We start from the raw sequence: 18,862 nt of genomic DNA, 5'->3' as shown, positions 1-18,862 counted from the left end.
ATCTCTTAGCAACACTCACGAAAACAATATAAAATAAAACTCTGCACAGACCTGAGACAGAGGGCACGCTGCAGCCCACCTGCAACAGAGGGAGGGCTGGCACACGGGAATTTACACCGACAGCCACAGACTTTCAGATAGGGAAAAGGAAAAAAACCCCAAACATCTAAAAAATCTCTACTTAATGGAGTTATATACACTCTACCACAAGTAGCTTAATGCTCCTTCTGGGCACATCACCACCACTTCTGGCTGTGACCATCACCCCAAGGAGAAGGGTGAGGAGACCCCGGGGGACTGCAGGGCAGGGAGAGGTGCTGCCCGCTCCGATGCATTTCCCCCTGTGCCATCCCCGAGCCGGTGCACGGCCCCGCGGGGGCCCCCCACACCCCACGCTCACTGCGGCTTTGGGAAGCGGCACGGGGAGGAGTTTCCAAATGAAGAGCAATGCCCACGGGTGGAAAACAGCGGCTTGGTGGCGAATCGTGCGGGTAAGGCACGACGCATCACAGCTGCGCAAACCAGGCTGCTCCTGATGGCCCAGGGAGCGCAGGTTACCGCTGGAAGAATTTGCACCTAATAACACTCACCATCCCCTGCCTGCGCCCTGCAGCACCTTGCCGGCCCGTCAGCAGCTTTCCACCCCACCTCCCACCCTCTGCCACCTGCCGCTTCGGCCGGCGCGAGCTGCTGCTCGGCTAGCGTCACGATGAGCAAACGCTGACCCGATGCCAGGCTCTACGCCTGTGAGCTCAAGCGACACAAACACTTTGGAGGCAGACGTGCGTGGCCCAGCTGCCTCTCCTGTGCCGGCATGCCGCCGCGCGGGCTGCTCCAGGCGATGCTGAGGGCGGTGCGGCGGGATTCGGGAAGCAGGTGCAGAAAAGCAGGTTTTGGTGAAAGCATTGCTGCAGCAACATCGGGGCAAGCGGTGGGTAAGGCACCACCTGGCACGGCCGTGCCCCCCCGCACACGTCATGCCGTGCGGTTCGCTACAATACATGAGAATTTGTCCTTGGGGGGTGCAGACAAGTGCTGGCAGGGACATCAGCCCACGCTGCCACCCGGGCACGTGGCCCCAGCCCAAGAGTAGCCCCAAACATCAAAGCCTCTTCCCCACAGCTGAGTCTTTCTCCTCTTCCACTCAACCCAAACACTATTAAGAGTCCCAAACTGATTAAAAACATGCCCAAAACTAGAACAAGTCAGGATGATTTAAGAGGTACCAAGGTTGGCATTTGGCGACAGTTTGTCCTTGCTGGGCTCTAAGGACAAAGTCTTGGTTTGTTTGCTTATACAGAAGCTTTATTTTCCCCTGGCAGCCTGCGACTTGCACAGCAAGCCCTGCTGAGGGGTACGAATCTGCTCGGGGCTGAGGGGACGGGGACCCTGGAGCTGCCCACAGCACGGCCACGTGATGTCCACGGCTCCACACGGGCTGCTCCAGCGTTTTAAGCTCAGAGAAGCGTGAAAACTCCACACCTCGGAGCCAAGACATCCCCTCACTCCTAACGATCGTGTCCTTTCCCGCAGAAGGGATGCACAAAGCGTTTCAGATGTTGTCCTCTTGCCTCTTCAAAGCCGGGGTTCAAATGACTCTGACGGGCCTGAACCTCCAGTTGTAGGCTGAGTCTCTCCCCCCGGCTCTGGCAGACGCTGTAGACCATTACCCACCCGCTTTAAGTCTATCCAATTAACGTCTATCTACCTTTCCATTTCTGAAGGCCCCACCGTGCTGCCATCGAGCACCAAGTCTTCGTTACTGCCCCGAGAGCAAACGGCTCTGTCCTACGACCCAAACGCCCAGCGTAAGGTTCACCGGCTGGGACAGCAGAGAGGAGCTGCGTGTCGGGGAGTCAGGAGGAAGCACGGCATCATCGATAGATGTCTTTAGCTCTGCTGACTCACTGCTCTCCCCCCCCCGCAGCGGGGAAAACATGTCTGAGCACACCATGAGGTTCTCCCACCGCAGCCCACGTTAGTGTTGGTAGACCCGTGGCTGAGCAAGACGTGGGAGAATACAGAAGAGCCCCTTTCTATTTCTGGACCCTGGGTGAGGTGGATGGAAATCACAAGGCTCCCGGTTCCCGTGGGAAGCCCTTAATAACCTCCTAAACACTGTCACATCCTTTAACGTGCGTGCTATTATGGGATGCTGAGAGAGAAGCCATTGGGTTGGTAAGCACGTGGGGCTCCTTTCCCTGCGCTGCCCACCAGGCGCTGCCGGGACGGTCCCACCGTGCCCCAGCCCTGGCACAGCACAAGAAGTGACTTTGTGCGTCTGTCCCCACTGCTGACGGCGTATTTGGAAAGGAAATCCCCCCACGTGGCCTCGACAACTGCGAGGGAAATAAAGCCGACAGTTCATTGAGACATGCCTGCTTCAAACCAATTAATATAAAGAGCTTATATCAAAGGATCTCACTTAGATGCAAATCCCCTCTTGTAAACAAACCTTACAGGTCTCAGCCCCCACCTCTAAGGCAAGTTCCAATCTGATTAGTTACTCCACATGCCTTAAATTCCCCCTTACAGTTACCCATGAATAAAACCTTTTTGCTGACGTATATTAAACACTTAATGAATTTTACCTTGAGGTGCCCTTTTCAGTGATATTTAGTGAAACTGGGACCTCTCTGGGTGAAAGACAAGTAATTTAATTTGGTTTTTTAAACTAGTTTTCTCCAGACCACCACCCGTGCACCACAGTTCAGGACCTCCACAACAGTACAGCACACACTGAATTTTATCATCTCCCCTATATGAAACACTGTTGACTAGTTCAGAGAGCACAGTGCAAGGCACATAGTTCAGTAGATTTAAAAAAAAAAAAAAAAAAGGAGAATTAATTAATGAGAAAGGTGTTCAGGAACAGTTTTCCGACTTATTCTGAGCAGCAGCCCTGGGAAGCACCTGTGGGAAAAGTGCTTCGTTTAGGTGAGCTTACCTGGGTGGGCAAGGATTGAATATTGCTGCCGGAACACCACACACTTGTCAAGTCTATAAACTCTGGAAAAGCAGTCAGATGAGGAAACACCATTCCTCCTACACAGGAAATGCATTTGTTGGCTGTTGGTTTAAACGTGGTTAGCAATAAAACAGATCCACAGGCTGCTCCTCCGCAGCTCAAGGAACCCCAAGGAAACGCTCCATGGCTCCTTTGAGCACGAATCTTTCACCCCTCCACCGATATCCACTTTCTTTTCTCAGATAATTAATTTGGTTTCTCAGTCTTTCCACTTCCATTTAAACACACAAGCCTGAGAGCTCCCAAAATCGTAGCTCAGCCTGGCAAAGCTGTTAAGCAACAGATATCCCTGCCCCTTTCAGCCTCAGCCCTGAGCCACTCTCTGCTCCCCAAGGCAGTGGGGTGGTTCCAGGTCACCTCAGTGGGCACATGCCCATCGATAAAGAGGGTTTGATCCTGGACCAAAGCCAGCCTGATTTCTTTCCCTTGCCTTGTACATCACTTTTTTTTCTATACTGTTTAAAAACAGACACAGTGAAGCAGGAAAATGGTCAAACTATGAGAGCTAATTGAATATTAAGAAGCACGTATGTCATTTATTTGGGTTTCTGCCCTGTCTTTATAAATAAAGCAGAGTCCTAGGTGGTACCTGGGGTGTTCATACAGAGGTGCGTGCTTTGCTTCTCTTTTCTTGCCTAGAGTCAGAGCCGCAACCTTTGCTCAGGAGGAAAAGTCCCCTTCCAGTAATGGAAATCTCCCAAACATGGACTGCAGTAGGAGACAGTAAGAGATGCATTTCTGGAAGAAAAAGGAAAAAAAAAAAAAAAAAAAGCTTTTAATTAAAGGTGAGTTCCTAGGAGGTTTCCAAAGACGGCAATTCAACTCCTTGTCCAGGAGCTACAGTTTGTCAGAGGCAGACACTGAGAGAAGAAAAGAAGAAATCATCTCAAACCTGTTGAAAGAGCAGCAGACACACATACGGCCATCATGTCTCATTGCTGTCCTTCCCCAAGAGTGGAACAGCTCTTCCGTCAGCCCTGGGACTTCCCAGTTGGAGCAGAACAAGTATCTCCCCCTTGGTCTGGAGGCAACGGAACGGAAGTTTTGGTCTTACGTGAAACTCATCACAGAAAGTGAAATTGTTGGTGCCCCGTAACTGCGTGCAAGGCAGAAGCTACTGGAAGTAAATGAGGAGTCTGACGGAAAGAGAAAAGCCAGTGCTGGGAACGCTTGGGATTTGGGCATTGAAAGCGTTACGGAAAACATGCCATAAAGTTCCTCGGAGGCTTTAATTTCCCTCCCCCCAATCTTCCTTTGATTTTGATCCCCTCCTTTCCTCGTGTCCTTTGAACTTTTAAAAAGGCACTTTGAAGAGATGTCATAAAGCAGTGGTTTTATTCATGATCTCCTCTTTGATGGTCCTGCTGCTGCGTGTGAAGCGCAGCCTCGCAGGATGCGGTAGCCGGCGGAGCCAAAAGCAGAAACGGAAAGGAAAGGACAGAAAAGTAAAAGTGTGGACACGGCCTTTGTCAGTAACTCGCTGGGGAGGCACAGGCAGACACCCGCAGCAGCCCTTACTCTTGCCAAATGCGTTGACTTGTGGGCTATACGGACCTGGTCGGAATTATACCCAGCCTGCTCCTCCGAGGGCACCGCGGGCTGGCAAAGCCCAAGGGGGAAGCGATGGGGACAAAGGAGAGGGGGCAGCTGGCTGGGAAGTCCTTCATCCCAAAGACCATCTCAACTCCCGCCTACTCCCAAGACCTGAGATCGAGGAATAAAATGCTGGAAAAGGCAGCCCACCCCGGGGAAGCAGCCTGTGCTCAGGTCCTGTCCCTGTTCCTGACTACCTGCCTCTGGCCTGGGGGGTTTGATTTGTCCTCTGCATCCAAAACCACAGCGCAGACAATTTGTTTGGGTTGGTCAAAGGCAACTGCCCAGCCCAAATCAGTCGTATAGCAAGAACTGGTCTGTGGCAGCCAAGAGGATTATTCTAAAGAGAGAGGACATGCGGCTATTTTGGAGTAGTTGCTAGAGGCAGGATTTACCGTACTATTAACTCTATTCACTGATGTTTCTATTCCAAATCTGCGTCACCTGTTTTTAAACAAATCCTGGTGCCCTCTTTCATAATTTTATTTTGAATCTCAGGAGATGGAGATGTTCTTAAACTCCCAAAAGCTGGGATCCTATGGTATGGATAAAATCTTAAGTTTTTAAAAGGTTTCTAAACCCAATGGTTAGGGCAGAACAACTGGAAATAAACAAGCCTGAAAACAAACAAACAAAAATAATAATGAATTAATGCAAGTAAATAGAAACATATTGCAGATTTAAGCTTTACAAACTCCAGCCCTTGAATTCTAACCCAGAGATATGTCCTAAGTCACAGTATTTGAGCATTGTGATACTGAAATGCCACCACAAGCTGTGCTGGAAGTCCTTGTCACCAGCCAGTCCCTCCCCGCTCCCAAAGCGCCGAGCTGAGCCCCGAGGGTCCCCGCAGGGGGGTCCCTCTTACAGAGAGCAGGGTCCCCGGCCACCAGAGGCCAGGCAGGATGGGGACGGGCAGGCTCTTCTCGTGAAACCCCCACTCCAATGTGCGAGGAAGAGATTTTTTTCCTTCCGAAGAGGGATGGTTCAAACGTGATGCTATTTGCCACGATAGACAGCCTCTGCGCCACGTGCTTTGGGATTGCCACTGGATGTTATTGGATCTGCCTGTCAGAGAAGGACAGAAAGACCAAAGAAAGGATTACATGCCACCATCTAATTCTGCATTTACAGCTCCTTAAATATTGAATCAGTGCTACAGGATTATATACATTTGATATTTCCTGGATCAAGCAGACTGTGTAATTCATCACAGTTAGAAGGAGGTTTTTTCCCTTAAAAAACAAAAAAAAAACCCAAAAGCAAAACCCAAACCCCACCTTCAGAATAACTCTGCCAGCAAGCAGGTTTCACTTCACCAAATCGCACTCGCTTTATCTCTCCCAGCATCAAGCAGTCTCCCTTCAGGACTCAGATGCCAAAGTAACGGTCTCACACCCACCATGGCTGGACCACCATCGCTATCAAGCCCCCGCGCGCCCATCCAAAGGGCTGTTTGTGTGCGGGACGCGGGACACGCAGGTCCGGACCCGAGAGTGACCTCAGCCGTACCGTCTGCTAACGCATCCCTGCCCGGGTCGCGGCAGCTCCTCTCACAGGGCTAATTCACACTCCGGCGGGAAGCAAAATTTAAATAGGAGAGGACAGCACTTGCCACTGATGCTGAAAGCAGCGGAGCTGGGAGCTGCCTGCGATACCAGCCCTGCCTGCCTCTCGCCGAGACCTAGCAGGCACGGGGGAGTGGAAACAGGGCACTGGCTCGATAAGTGGGAGGAACACCACGAAAGCAGGAGAGGTTAAAAACTGGTTTGTGACTCCCCCAAAGATAGGGAAAAGGGAGGACGATGTTGTCACAGGTGCTCTCCTGCTTTGCTGTTTCCTCAAGGACGGGAAGGCCCCATGATCTCCAAACGCTGTTGGATGCACAAAGGTTTCTGCACCACATCTCGGCACATCCCGTGCTGCAGAGCAGGTCAGAGCAGAGCCAGCCCGGCCCCTGCGCCCCTGCTCCCGGCACAGCACCCGGAGCGATTTCAGCCAACGTCACGGCAATAGCATCACAAACCCTGGGGAGTTACGACACCAAACACTCCCAGCTTCCTAGCTGAAAAATGAATTGCCAGAGCTCCCCTGCTTGCTGGACTCGGTAAGGCACCACAGGCACGTGCCATCGCAGGATCGCGGGACGATACAGCGGGGCGGTTTGCCCGTATCAGGACTCTTTACCTGTATGAGATCATCACACGCTACAGACTGCCACAATCTTGTGTCGAAGTGCATCACAGCGGTGTTGCCCTGTGACATGGGGAGTGAGAAACGGGATAGGGAAAACAAGGAATAAGAAAACAAGGTGGAGTTGAAAAACACACGTATCACCTTAATTTACACAACATTTCATAGAACTGTAACTTTCTGAGCAGAACTGATCTTAAGGAAAGGGCCTCCACTCAAGACCCAAATTTGTTTGGTTCCGTCCTGGCACAAGAAAATGTGTTGTGGTTCTGTACCACAAATGGTTGGATGGGCAAGTCGCCAGGTGCCGATCCCACAAAAATCTAACACCACACATCAGCTGACAATTATTTATAGGTGGAAAATGGGGACAGCACTTGGAAAACCAAATGCCAAGGTCTAAGCTATCCCTTCCTTTCCTTCCCTTCTTCAGAAAGTCAGGAAGTGATGAAGTCGTACTGTGCCGTGCTCCGTGAGCTCCCCCGCCTGCAAGGACGCTGTGTGTGCCCCCCAGCCGCCCCCCGCGTACGGTGGTCCTGCTCCGCTGCAAGGTTACAGATGTACGACGTTCCCCCACACGCACGTGCGATATCCACGTGGGAAACAGCTTGTGCCCGAGCCACACTGAGCATCTCAACACCCAACAGCCACGGACGAGCCCATCGGCTCCAGGACTCCGTGGTCACGGGATCACCCCGCATCCCTTCACACCTCCGGCTGCTCCAGTCGTAAAAGGCCCTGCTGTTGAACATGCAAAATAGTATTAATCAAAACAGTGTTAAATAATCCTGCGCGTACATACTACACATTCACCAAAAACGGGTATTCAGCTTCCAAGCCCATCCCGCAGGAGGACGACGAAGCTGCCAGCAGCAGGAGGAAGCGGATGCAGAGCTCACCACCAGCACCAGCTCTTCAGACCCAGCAGAACTGCATGGTTCAAAGCACCCTTTCCATATTGAAATACCTTCCCCTCAAACTAAAAAACTCAGAGCTGCAGCCCAGGCTTAGGTTAGGTGACTTTTTTTTTCCCCCTCCTGAGTTTCTTTCTCAATTAGAATTGGACATTTCTGCGGCAAAGCTGTTTTTGCAGCGCAGGCCTCCATGGCACGCCGCCACTGGTCGGAGCCTCTCAACTTTATTTAACCTTTGTGTAGGGAATTGCATTAACTCATCACAAGAGAACCTCTCGGCAAGGGAGAAACAGATGTTCAGGCACTAGATAAGCTACAAGCAAGTCTGTGGTGTTTATCAGTAGGGGGATGTGGGGTTGGGTTTGGTTTTGTTATTTTTAAAGGCTGACCAGTGGCAGGAGTTATTCGGAAATAAGTGAAAATTATCCTGAAAACTGCTTGAGGGGCTTTTGAAAGAATGTTTTTCCTCACTTGCTCCTTTTTACCTGCAATATCAATTTCTTTCTTTCTTTTTTTTTTTTTTTTTTTAAATTACAGCCAAGTATCTGCTCCTGAGACCGAATGCAGATGCAGCTGGAACAGGAAATTTTAACTTGCTTCCAACCTGGGAATTTTGCACTTTAAACTTGAGATAAGGAGAGAATTTAATTTTAACGACAGATGTCCCCTAACAAAAGACAAACATACTTCCAGAGGGGACACCCCACAGTGTTTCTGAGAAACCAGTACTGCAGAAAATAGCAAAATCTACAGAGCTACTATGATTCTAGTGTGCATTTATTAAATTATCCCCACTGAATACACTCCTCCCTGCTTGGTCCTTAAAAAAACCCACTAAAATATCCGTGTGAAAATGATTTCTTTTGATTTTGTCTAACTTGGCAGGCACCTGTTGGTTATGCCAGGAGCTCAAACTCTCCGCTCTGTGATTTAAGCTAACGCAGGTCTCTGGAGGTGAAGTCTGGCCACCGCTTCTTCATTAACTGTGTGTAAGCAGACACAGGCACACTCGCACCCACGTGAAACCTTGCATTTCAGTTTTTCAAAGTGCTTCATGTGCAGCAATTAATTTCACTACAGGCCAGCCTGCACTGCTCAAAGATGCGTTTTTAAGCCAACTTACTTAAATCCTACATAAACCACTGCAAAGTTGCTTGCATTTATATCAATAACTGGCTGACTTTTAACGCAGATAAAAACACAACTATTGCATTATATTGCGTTAACTCCAGCCATCGACAGGTGAGTTCTGGTGAATCCCCACACAGCCTTTTAGAAGTTACTGTCCTGACCAACATTAGTGGGACCAAACTTTCAATCCCCAGAGAGAAATAACTTGTCCAAAGCCATGGAGACACACAACTCCACAGAGTTGACTCCAAGACTCAGAAGTCTTGGATTAAGGAATCGTAACTCTGACTCAGCAACACAGTTAAGCTTTGATTTAAGTGTACATATATATATACACACACACACTCATAGGAGAATGAGATTTGGGGGCTGACAGCCCCTCCACACTTAGGATTGTCCTCCTGAAGCATTCAGAAGAAAGGCCAGGCCCTTTGTGGTGCCATGCATTACCAACGCCCCGGCAAACCAATAACTGTACTGCCCAGAAGATCTTACAGAGGACGGGTGAGATCTGGCAAAGCAACCACGGCTCTTCTTGGGGCAACCAAGTAGTGTTGGGAAGCGCCACGGCAGCCTGTTCCTCCCGCAGCAGCTACCTTCACACAAGCAGGCTTGAGGAACACAACCAAAGAGAAAAATTTTAGGTAGTAAATGAAAACCAAGTATTTTTTCAAGTGCATTTTGTGTTACTAACCTACAGCAGATCTTTTAAGATGCATTCAAACATCTAAAGCTGCAAATATAAAAGCTGGCACTATCGAGAAACCCAGCGCCCAGCCTACCTGCACCTTAGCTACCCAAACCTCAGGGCTTGGGCTTTGGCTGATGTTTTCATCCTCCTTAAGCCCTGCTCTCCCACTCACCAGAGTCATCTCCCCCGTGTTGCCCTGTTGCTCCAGGGCTTCAGCTTCCCGAGGACCTTCCCCAAGAGGGGGGCAGGGGAGGAGAGAGCTCAGCGGCCGCGCTGCCACCGCCAAACCCACTCTTCAGCAAACTAGGTCAAATTCAAATGCTTTGGTCTCAGCTGAAGGTCACTACTGTCTCCCCAGCCTGCGCTGCGCAAGCTAAAATGTATTTACATTAAGAAGATGCAGAGAGGTTTTGGAGCTGGAAGTAGTTAGAGGAAAAACAGGCCGTTAAAGAGAGCATGTGCATGAGCGTGCATCTAAAATGGTGAAGGCAGAGGGAGGAAAGAATTAAAAAAACAAATCATCAGACATTTGCCTCAAAGGGAAACAGTGCTAGCCCTGCCGTCCCTGCTCCGGGTCAAGCGCTCGTAGGTGTTCCTGGTACAAACTACAGCATTGACTAGCGGTAAAGGTCTTGGACAACATTTGCAGAACGCTTTGACACGGAAAGTCCAAATTCCCCTTTACAGAGGCAAAGTCTGACAAAAGCATAAATGGAAATAGGCTTCCAACAGACAAAAAAAGTGACTCCCTGGCACACACGCAAGCCCACGCAAACTTTCCGGCCTGCCCTCCAAGTGTGAGCACTGGTGTTTCCATTAAGCGCCTGAAAGCTCAGAAAGCATCCGGAGAAAAAGTAAACTCATGATTAGACCCAGCACAATTTTTCGCTTGAATTTCTGCAGAATTATTACAAGTGCTTTTGCAATAGGAGTGAGGGTTACCCTGTAAATTTGAGTGTCTCTTCTGACTGCCATACAGATAGGAATACACATTTCGCCGTCTGAGAGTATCTATCTCAAATTATTGTTGGGAAGATCTGTCAGAGGGGACTTCATACAGAGGTAGACTGGAAACAGCCCTAGATCTGGAGCGACACTGAACTCTGGCAAAGCCCAAATCTGGACCAGGCTGCCTCCCCTGCCCCGTCTCTCCAGCGTGACCCCACCACCAAGGTGGGCTGCTGGGAGCCCCAGGAAGGGGACACATCCTACCACGGAGGTTGCATCATGGCCATCATTTGTGCATTGCACAGACCATCTCTTCTCTGTCCCGATGGCACGGCTGTGAAAGCTGTATCATTGCCTGCGCAAGAAAGTTATGTTAGAAGACTAATTAATGTATTTTGGCTGTCTTCTAACGAAACTCGGCAGCTGGAAGCAGGCACGAAGCCAGTGCCACGTGACCGCTCAGTTCTCCCTTGGACACATTTCAGGAATCTCTTCACTGAAGTATCCAGTTGTCCTGCATGATGTTTTTGCCCCCCAAACTCAACTAATCAATGTCTGGCTGCTAGTTATCATGGAGGATGGAGGGAGGGGGAGAAACGCGCACAGAAAAGCTGTTGTACATCAACCACTGTATTATAAATATGCTAGCGATATGGCTATACACAGTATTTTATTCCACCATTTATCTTCACGCAAGCAGAAAGGCTGTAAGCGGATGAGTGTCTGCCACGGAGAGCAGTTTTAAGTGAGGTTATTGCATTCTTGACTTAAGCCCATTTTTCTGGTTTCCATGCAAACGTCAACGAATTTAAAAAGGCAGCTTTCAGCCTGGACCTTCCAATTCAGACAAAATACAGTATCTGTCTATATGGGGATTATACCCTTCCTTGGCAGAGGGATGAATCCAATGGATTTCTTCTGCCTCTCACAGTTATGACCCCTGACTGTCTCAAACCACACATCCCTGTCACCTCCATTGGTCACCGTTCTCACGAGCGCTGGGTAGAAATGCATATTCTAAATGCATAGGAATATATAGGCTTGCACCTCATACATGTACATAGACACACATACAGGTGTTGTCTGGGACCAAAGACAACAGGAATGTAAATATGGTTTACGCCTAATTATGGAAAGTACTTTGGCAGGAGGCAGCCAGGGGCACAAAGAGCTACTATTGAGATTCCTCAAGCCATGGCCTCCATTCAGTACACAATCGACAATATTTAGACAGTATGGGCTAGTTCCTTCCTTCGCAAGGTAACTTCCTCCGCCTGGCAGCCCTCAGGCAGGCTATAAAATGACCTTATGTTTAAGGACAGTGTCAAGTAAAATAAGCAGCCAAAGGAAAACCACGCCTGCTCACTCTCCCTGCATCTCCATCGTTGTTTTACAGTTCTTTTCTGCTTTGTCTTCAGGGCACAGGCAGCTTCTCCGGTTGAGCTGAGCCGAAGCAGATGCCCCTGCGCTGCCCGGCAGGCAGCAGCCTGGGTGTGCTGGGTGATCCTGCTGCACGGCACACAACGGCTGTGCCGAGCAGGCTGGCAGGCGTGCACCATGTGTCGGGAAGAAAAGTGAGGGGAAAAAAAAAAAAAGATGGCGTGCAAATTAAAACTTACTTACTAATCCCAAAGAAATTTCAGTTTGGGTTCTGCCTCTCCCATCTCTCCCCCTCCCATTTGCAGCCTTCCCTGTGGAAACGCTCTCCTGCGAGATGCCCAAAAGTTTTCTTGCCTCTCCGTTGTGCAGCTTCGCTAGCGATTCCTTTCTCGCTGCGCAGTGCCCCGCTCCGATCTGCTACCCGTAACATCCGGATCCAGACCACAAGGCACATTGGCTTCTGAAAGTCTGGCTCTAAAACCAAATAAAAAGCTTTTCATTGACACTCAAATGTATGTGCAGCAATTCAAAAGCCTTATTTTCATGTTTTACAGTGCTCCCACCTGAATAAATTCATTTTAAGTGCCACTTTTCCATTTGTGGATTATGAAATGTTGGGAGGTCTGGATGCCATAGCCAATTACCAAAAGGCAATATATTACCCACTGCAGGAGCCTGTCGGCGCTGCTCTAACCCGCAGCCGCCGTCACTGTAAAGCTGACCCACGCAGCCACGGACAGACGGACAGCAGCAGGTCCGCTGCTCGCAGAGAGGGACGCGCGAGTAGCCTGGTAAGCCATAAAGCAATGGTGGGACTTGAATGTGACATGGCCCAGTGGAAAAAAATTACTAACATAACATTTTTCCTAATCCACCCACCTTCCTGCTCCCCTTTGGAGCAGAACAGCTCCATTACACCGCAGGGTTTGCTGAAGCCAGAACCTGCGTGGGGAAAGGAGGGCTTCCACCGCCCCTCAGTACGAACACACGCCCGACTCCATCGGCCCGGGTTTCTTGCAACCACCCAGTTTAGGTACAGATGCGATTCTGGCCACTTTCAACTATAAGCACAGCATCACCTTAAACTACACGTGTGTCTGAGTGTAAATGCAAGCGCATGCAACAGATGTAGGCACACACACCTTACACATTATCTCTATATTTCTTCAGTAGAAATCTGGAGAAATAGTGGCATGGGATTGTTGGCTCTCCCTATATTTAATTTTTCAGACGTTTTTAATCACATGGAATGATAGCTTAGGTGTGTCAGAGCATCACTGACTATGGATCCAGAGGACAAAGATGCTCTATGCACACAGCTAAAAGATCTGAAGCTCTGTCCACAGTGGGAACTCATATCGTCCTATGAAACACAGAAAATATCAGCAAGTTTAGCATCCTTCATAAAGAAGGATTTACCAGGTTTAAGATCCAGATCACGCTTACTCCAAAAGCAAGAGGTACTACATAAGCCTGCTTCTTCCCATTCGGCATACGAAAGGTTGGCCACAGTCCTTGGTAGCTCTCTAACGAGACAGAGAAGGTTTAAGTTTGTTCCACTTGTGCAAGGAAACTTCTCTGACAACTCAAACACGCATTTGGCTGAGAAGGCGGCAGCATATGGTTCCTTACGCCTCGCACATACCAACCTTTCACAGTAATGCAGGGACAGAAGCACTAGGTGGCAAAAAAAGCCAACAGGTCCTTATTAGTTGCGCTCTGGAAATGAGCATTAATGTAACTATAAAATTTCAGGTAGTTCAGTAACAGCCATGATGGGCGTCAGTCCACATACCCACCAGCATGCTGTATTGCTCCCAATGAAAGAATGGAAGCGAGGGCTCACAACTATGGAGAGAAAAGGGGGAGAAAGGGGTTAAACCCCAAATTATTATTGAATAAGTGTTACTAAAGTACAAACAGCATCTTGCTGGATTTCTGTGCAGTTTCCTTCCTGGTAATGGCAGTGTAATAAAGCATCAAAATAAATAATAATTTAAAAATGGCTAGAATTGGTCTGTATTCCAGATGAGAAACATCTGCAGGTGATGTTTCTGCAGATCAGCAGATCTTTTCTCTTTTTCCTGGGCAATTAGTTGGACAATGCTGCACTCTTATATGTAAAATTATTCTCCCACCCTCTTCTATCACTTCATAAATTAAATCAGTATTTTTGGAAAGGAAGGGGGGGGGGAATCAATAAATACCTCTAGATAAGTAAGAGCAAAAGACTCCCCTTGATGTAGTTCAGATGCTTGCCTTCATGAACATTTCCTGTACAGCCCTTCTCATTTCTAGCTGCATTTTCTCAAATGGATGGGGGGAGGGAGGGGAACAACCCTCAAATGCTTTAAAATTTAAAAACACGACTATTATTTTTGCTATACTAAAATGAAAATAAGAGGAGGGTGGGATTAGACCAATGTATTAAGTCTGACTTGTTACCAGACAGCAAGCAAGGACAGTCTCATTAATTTTGGAACCACTACTGCCAATTATGAAAGCATTGTGTTTGCCATACACATTGATTAGAAAAGCTGTTTATTTGAACTAATAAAGCAGTAAATGAGCTGAAATTGTCTTTTCTTTATTTTTAATATGATAAATGGAATAAACTATGAGTACATCTGTTCCAAGCCTCTTTTCCACAATATGTTATGTCTGAAAAGCCTGAAAAATGTTCTTTGCTATTCCAACATTTCAAACTAATGATTTTCTGCAAAGCATCACCTACAAAACATCCATCAGTGCTTACACTGAGTTTAATCCTCATTCTGCATTTAGTCCACATTCTGAACGAAACCACATTACATGGGGAGGAGAAAACAGGCATTAGCCTACAAACAAATGGGGGATATCGTAGCCCATCGACCTTGCAAACATTCCTCGGCATTTTGGCATGGCTAAGACATCCGTGATCATGCTCTGATAAGCCAAGGCTTTGGTTGAGGCATCCTCCCAGGATGGTGGGCCAGGTCTTCAGCTGGGCTGGCAACGGCCCGCAGAGCTCGGACCAAAGCCTGAACTGGCTCACCAGCCCGAGGGTATCAGAGGCGGATTTGGGGTATCAGATGCAGGGCTTTGTTTCAAGCTGCTCTCTCTAGTCAAAGTCCTGGGAATCCATTGGCACGAGCAGACCCTCCCTCACTCGATTTCTTCTGCAAACACTAACAAACGGACTTCCCAGCAAACTCCATCTACAGATGAGGTGCGACAGGAGGAGCTCACCCACTGCTGCGGCCACACAGCCCCCCCCCAGCCCAGAGACCCCCCGGCACATGTCTCTGCAGCACCTCAGCTCCAAATTTCCAGCTTGACCAGTCCCGAGTGATTTATTTCAGAAAAAGTCTGCAGGACGATAACAGGAAGAAGCCAGAGAGCCAGACATGGTCCTCTATTTTAACCACAAAACTATTTTTCCTCTCCCATCGTTACTATTTTTTTTAAACCTTGCTACTTAGGTCTATGAGTCTCCCCCCCAGCAGGATAAGCCCCTGGTCATCTTGAACAGGGATATGCACACAAACTGCTCTTATTTGAAAAACATTTCCACCAAACAGCAAAAGAAAGTCCATACACGAATCTGTGCAATACTGCAGCAGTCCTTCTTTCTAGCGAGACACCACACTACTATATTTTTCAAAGGAGTAAATGCTGAACCTCATTTTTTTGCCCAGGAGCTGCGGTGACAGAGCCCGGTAAGGCAAATACATGGTCCGGTTTGGGATCTCCCGGGATCCGTTCAGCTGGAGCTGGGAATGCAGACCTGCTCCCTGCACTGCCGCTGAACGGGAGCTCAGTAAAGCGGCGAATGGAGAAAGAAAGTGTCAGCAGATAATGAACACCTTATTTTAGGCTGTGGTCAAGTAATTTGCTTTTCTGTGGAGGGGTTTTTTTAATTGTATTTAGTGGGGGTTTTTTAGGGCAGCCATGGTGAAGTTTCTACATAAAGGAAAAACAAACAGCTGAAGAGTTCTCCTTGGGCTTTGATCCTCCCTGCAGAGAGTAAACCGTGAAGTGTTTGTTAAAATCCTAATCCGATTTAAAACTGCTTTTGAATGTGTTAGGGGAGGAAGTGCTGGCTCCCGCTGTCCCGTCCAGCCCAGGTTATTAAAGCCGTGTTACTCTGCTTGTGAAAAACCAGTATCCCCCTCCCGAGCAGCTGTTGCTTCGGCCAAAAACACCTGCCCAGAGATAAAGCTTATTTAAAATGGACAGCTAATATATCTCTTTATTCGGGTACCCGTTTGCTCCCTGAAGAAAGCCTCACGTTCTCAGCAGAGGGAGCAGCTCACCTCGCTGGGGTGCAATGGCGAGAGGAGGGGTCCCCTCGCCGGCCCCCGCCAGCCAAGCCGCACTCTGCCCAGCTCCCCAAATCGCTTACTGCATTCCACATCTCCAAAGTCAAGTAGGAAAGGGAACGGCAATCCCTGTGAGTGTCCTCCCAGGCTGCGGCACACGGCATTTGCCACCTACACCTCCTTTCTAACACACGACTAGACGGTGGTGGAAGGGGGGTCAGCACAGCCCCGTCCACGGGGCTTATTGCAATCACCGTGGGGCAGCCCAGAAAGTCCCAACTCCTCGAAAGAGGACAGAACACTTGTGGTGGCAATATCGCAGAATCAGCCTGTTTCCACTGATCGCTAATTAACGAGTTGCTGGAGCTCTGTCCGGCTCCCCAGTAACTAAGCTCTCAACCGCGGAAAGCGGGGAACACAGGTTAAGCAAGAGCGAGCAGCCTGCTCCGCGCTGGCAGGCACAAAGAAACACTTGAAAATAATGCAGGTTGGAAAGTCCCTTAACACGTGGTTATTCCACTGACACACCAGGAAGCCTGAGCACCGCATGGGCACCCGGTGTGTGAACACACATCTCGGGTCACGGGATATGAATCCCGACAGGAATGAGACCCAAGAATCCACCAAATCAGTGTTTATCCTGGGCAAAGCCCTGGACCTCGCCTGGGCAGGCCCGGCTTTGCTGCACTGAACCCTGCTGACGACACAACCCTGCTTACAGCCGCCCCAACAGCAACGAGCAGCTCTTGCACCAACTCTGCTAAAGAGCATTTCTGTGACGTGGACCTGCATGGGTATTTTTCTCAATATATGTTGAACTTAGCACATAAAACTGTTTCTACTTTTTTCTTTTAAAAATACCATTTCAAAGGGAATCAGTATCAAGCAATCTGCAAAGCAGCTAATGCAACTATTGCTCACCAAACTTCGGCTGCTGCATCTTTCCCTTGTTGATGAAGAAGACAACTTGTTCTCGGGAAAACGCGATGGCACAACCCACCCGCCCTCCCAGCACCTCCACCGTTCCCACCCTCATCCTCAGCAGGTGCTTGGGTACCAGCAGTCCCATCCAGCAGGCTTTACTGACGAGCTTTGAGACAAACTGTTGGCTAAATATTGTGAGACTTATGAAAATAAATAGCTACAAGGAGCAGGGAGCGATCAGAGACGCTCGTTTCACAGCAGGTCTGAGCTTGGGGCTGGCTTTTAGTGTAAAAGGAGCACACTGCAAAGCCTAATGGGTGAAGTTGTTTTGAGAGCACAAAGTGTCCTTATTCTTCACAAAACGGAAAATTTGTAAGATGTCCGCAGACAAGCCAAGGAAAACACAAACCGCATGCCTGCCGTGACACGGGGGCACCAACACTGTTATTGTTAATGTGACAAAGTCACACATCTAGTCACACAAACTACCAGAGTGCAGAATTCCCAAGTTTAAAGAAGAAAAGTAAAAGTACTGTCAAAATGAGCCATGCTTGGGGCCAAGGCAAGCTTGACTGCATTCCTTCAAATGGTGCGGTGCTTCCTTTCTTTCGGGAAAGGAGATGGAGGAAATGGGATCCCACTTACTTTATATCAAGCAGCATCTATAATTTAAATGTATAACAAAAAAAACCCACAAATGTCTGAAATAGGCTCCGACTGCCGTGGTTAACCCATACCTCCCCAGGCACCCAAGGGCCCAGCCAAAAGCCACCAGCATCAGGAGCTGGCACTTGCCACCGACCCCTCGCAGATGCAGCACCGTGGTGGAGCATCCTCTGCCATCTCCACGTCCAGCTGCACAAAGAAGGTCCAGAGAGTGTCCAGGAGATCAGAGGGTAAAGATTACTTACCTAAGAGCAGCCATATTTCTACAAAGCTGCACCACTCAAGGCAGCGCTGGTGAGGTTTAAAGCACGTATGCCCGCCCAGAAGCACTGGCCTTGCTCTACATTGCCAGGCAGAGCTGGGCTGAGCCTACGAACACTCGTGTACGTACCCCAGCTGTGCATTGCAGCAGTACTTTGACAGCAGAGCCCTTTCAGGATTAGGGATGTCCAACTTGAGAATGCCCACATTCATTTGTGTTTAAGACCAGGCGGACAGAGGTGCAGCCGGAATGCTGGCCGGAGAGCCATGCTGCCTGGGTGCGGAGAGCGGAGGGGGTTACCTGTGGGTCTCATGGCACATCAGCAGATGGGGGTTTATGCCACCCGTTGTTTAATCCAATACCTTATTATTCTCTGGACCCCTGTGTTTTGCTGTCGTCAAAGAGCATCAATCTTTGTTGAGGGATTATCTGGAAATGCAACTTGGCGTAAGTACGCCTGCAGCCCAATGGCTCCGTTATGACAGAGCCAGAGAGGTGTAGGACCCTGCTACACCAGCAGCTGCGTAGCCAGAACGACAGCCCTGGCTTCAAATAGTTTATGAAAGAGGAAAAACAGGAACTTTAAAGATTTAGGATCTTCACATCTGGATTCTATCATTGTAGCAGGATAAAACAAAGCTATGATCCAACCTTCTTTGGTCAAGTGTGGATCAGAAGACAAATGTACGCATCTCAGCTTGGCGTGTCATTACTTTCTATACGTACAGTCCACTAAGAGATTGTCAGGAGCAGAGATTTCGATATGAAAACTAAGGCCCCAGGACACCAGGATCAGAAATGTGCTGGTAACTGGCAAGATATCAGAACAGT

At 48.8% G+C, this 18,862-nt stretch overlaps 1 long non-coding RNA gene across 1 annotated transcript in view; it reads right to left on the bottom strand.

The window, feature by feature from the left end:
- LOC142603857 (uncharacterized) overlaps window positions 1–3,047 on the bottom strand; it is a 21,436-nt gene extending 18,389 nt beyond the window's left edge. The window contains exon 1 of the long non-coding RNA XR_012837752.1: window positions 2,948–3,047. This is a non-coding gene — a long non-coding RNA (uncharacterized LOC142603857). The remainder of the gene's footprint in view (window positions 1–2,947) is intronic.
- Window positions 3,048–18,862: the final 15,815 nt, after the last annotated feature.

This window comes from Balearica regulorum, chromosome 14 (assembly GCF_011004875.1).
Source record: "Balearica regulorum gibbericeps isolate bBalReg1 chromosome 14, bBalReg1.pri, whole genome shotgun sequence".
NCBI classification, from domain to species: Eukaryota; Metazoa; Chordata; class Aves; order Gruiformes; family Gruidae; genus Balearica; species Balearica regulorum.
Note: the sequence above shows the minus strand (reverse complement) of the source record. Positions and strands in the feature narration are given on the sequence as shown.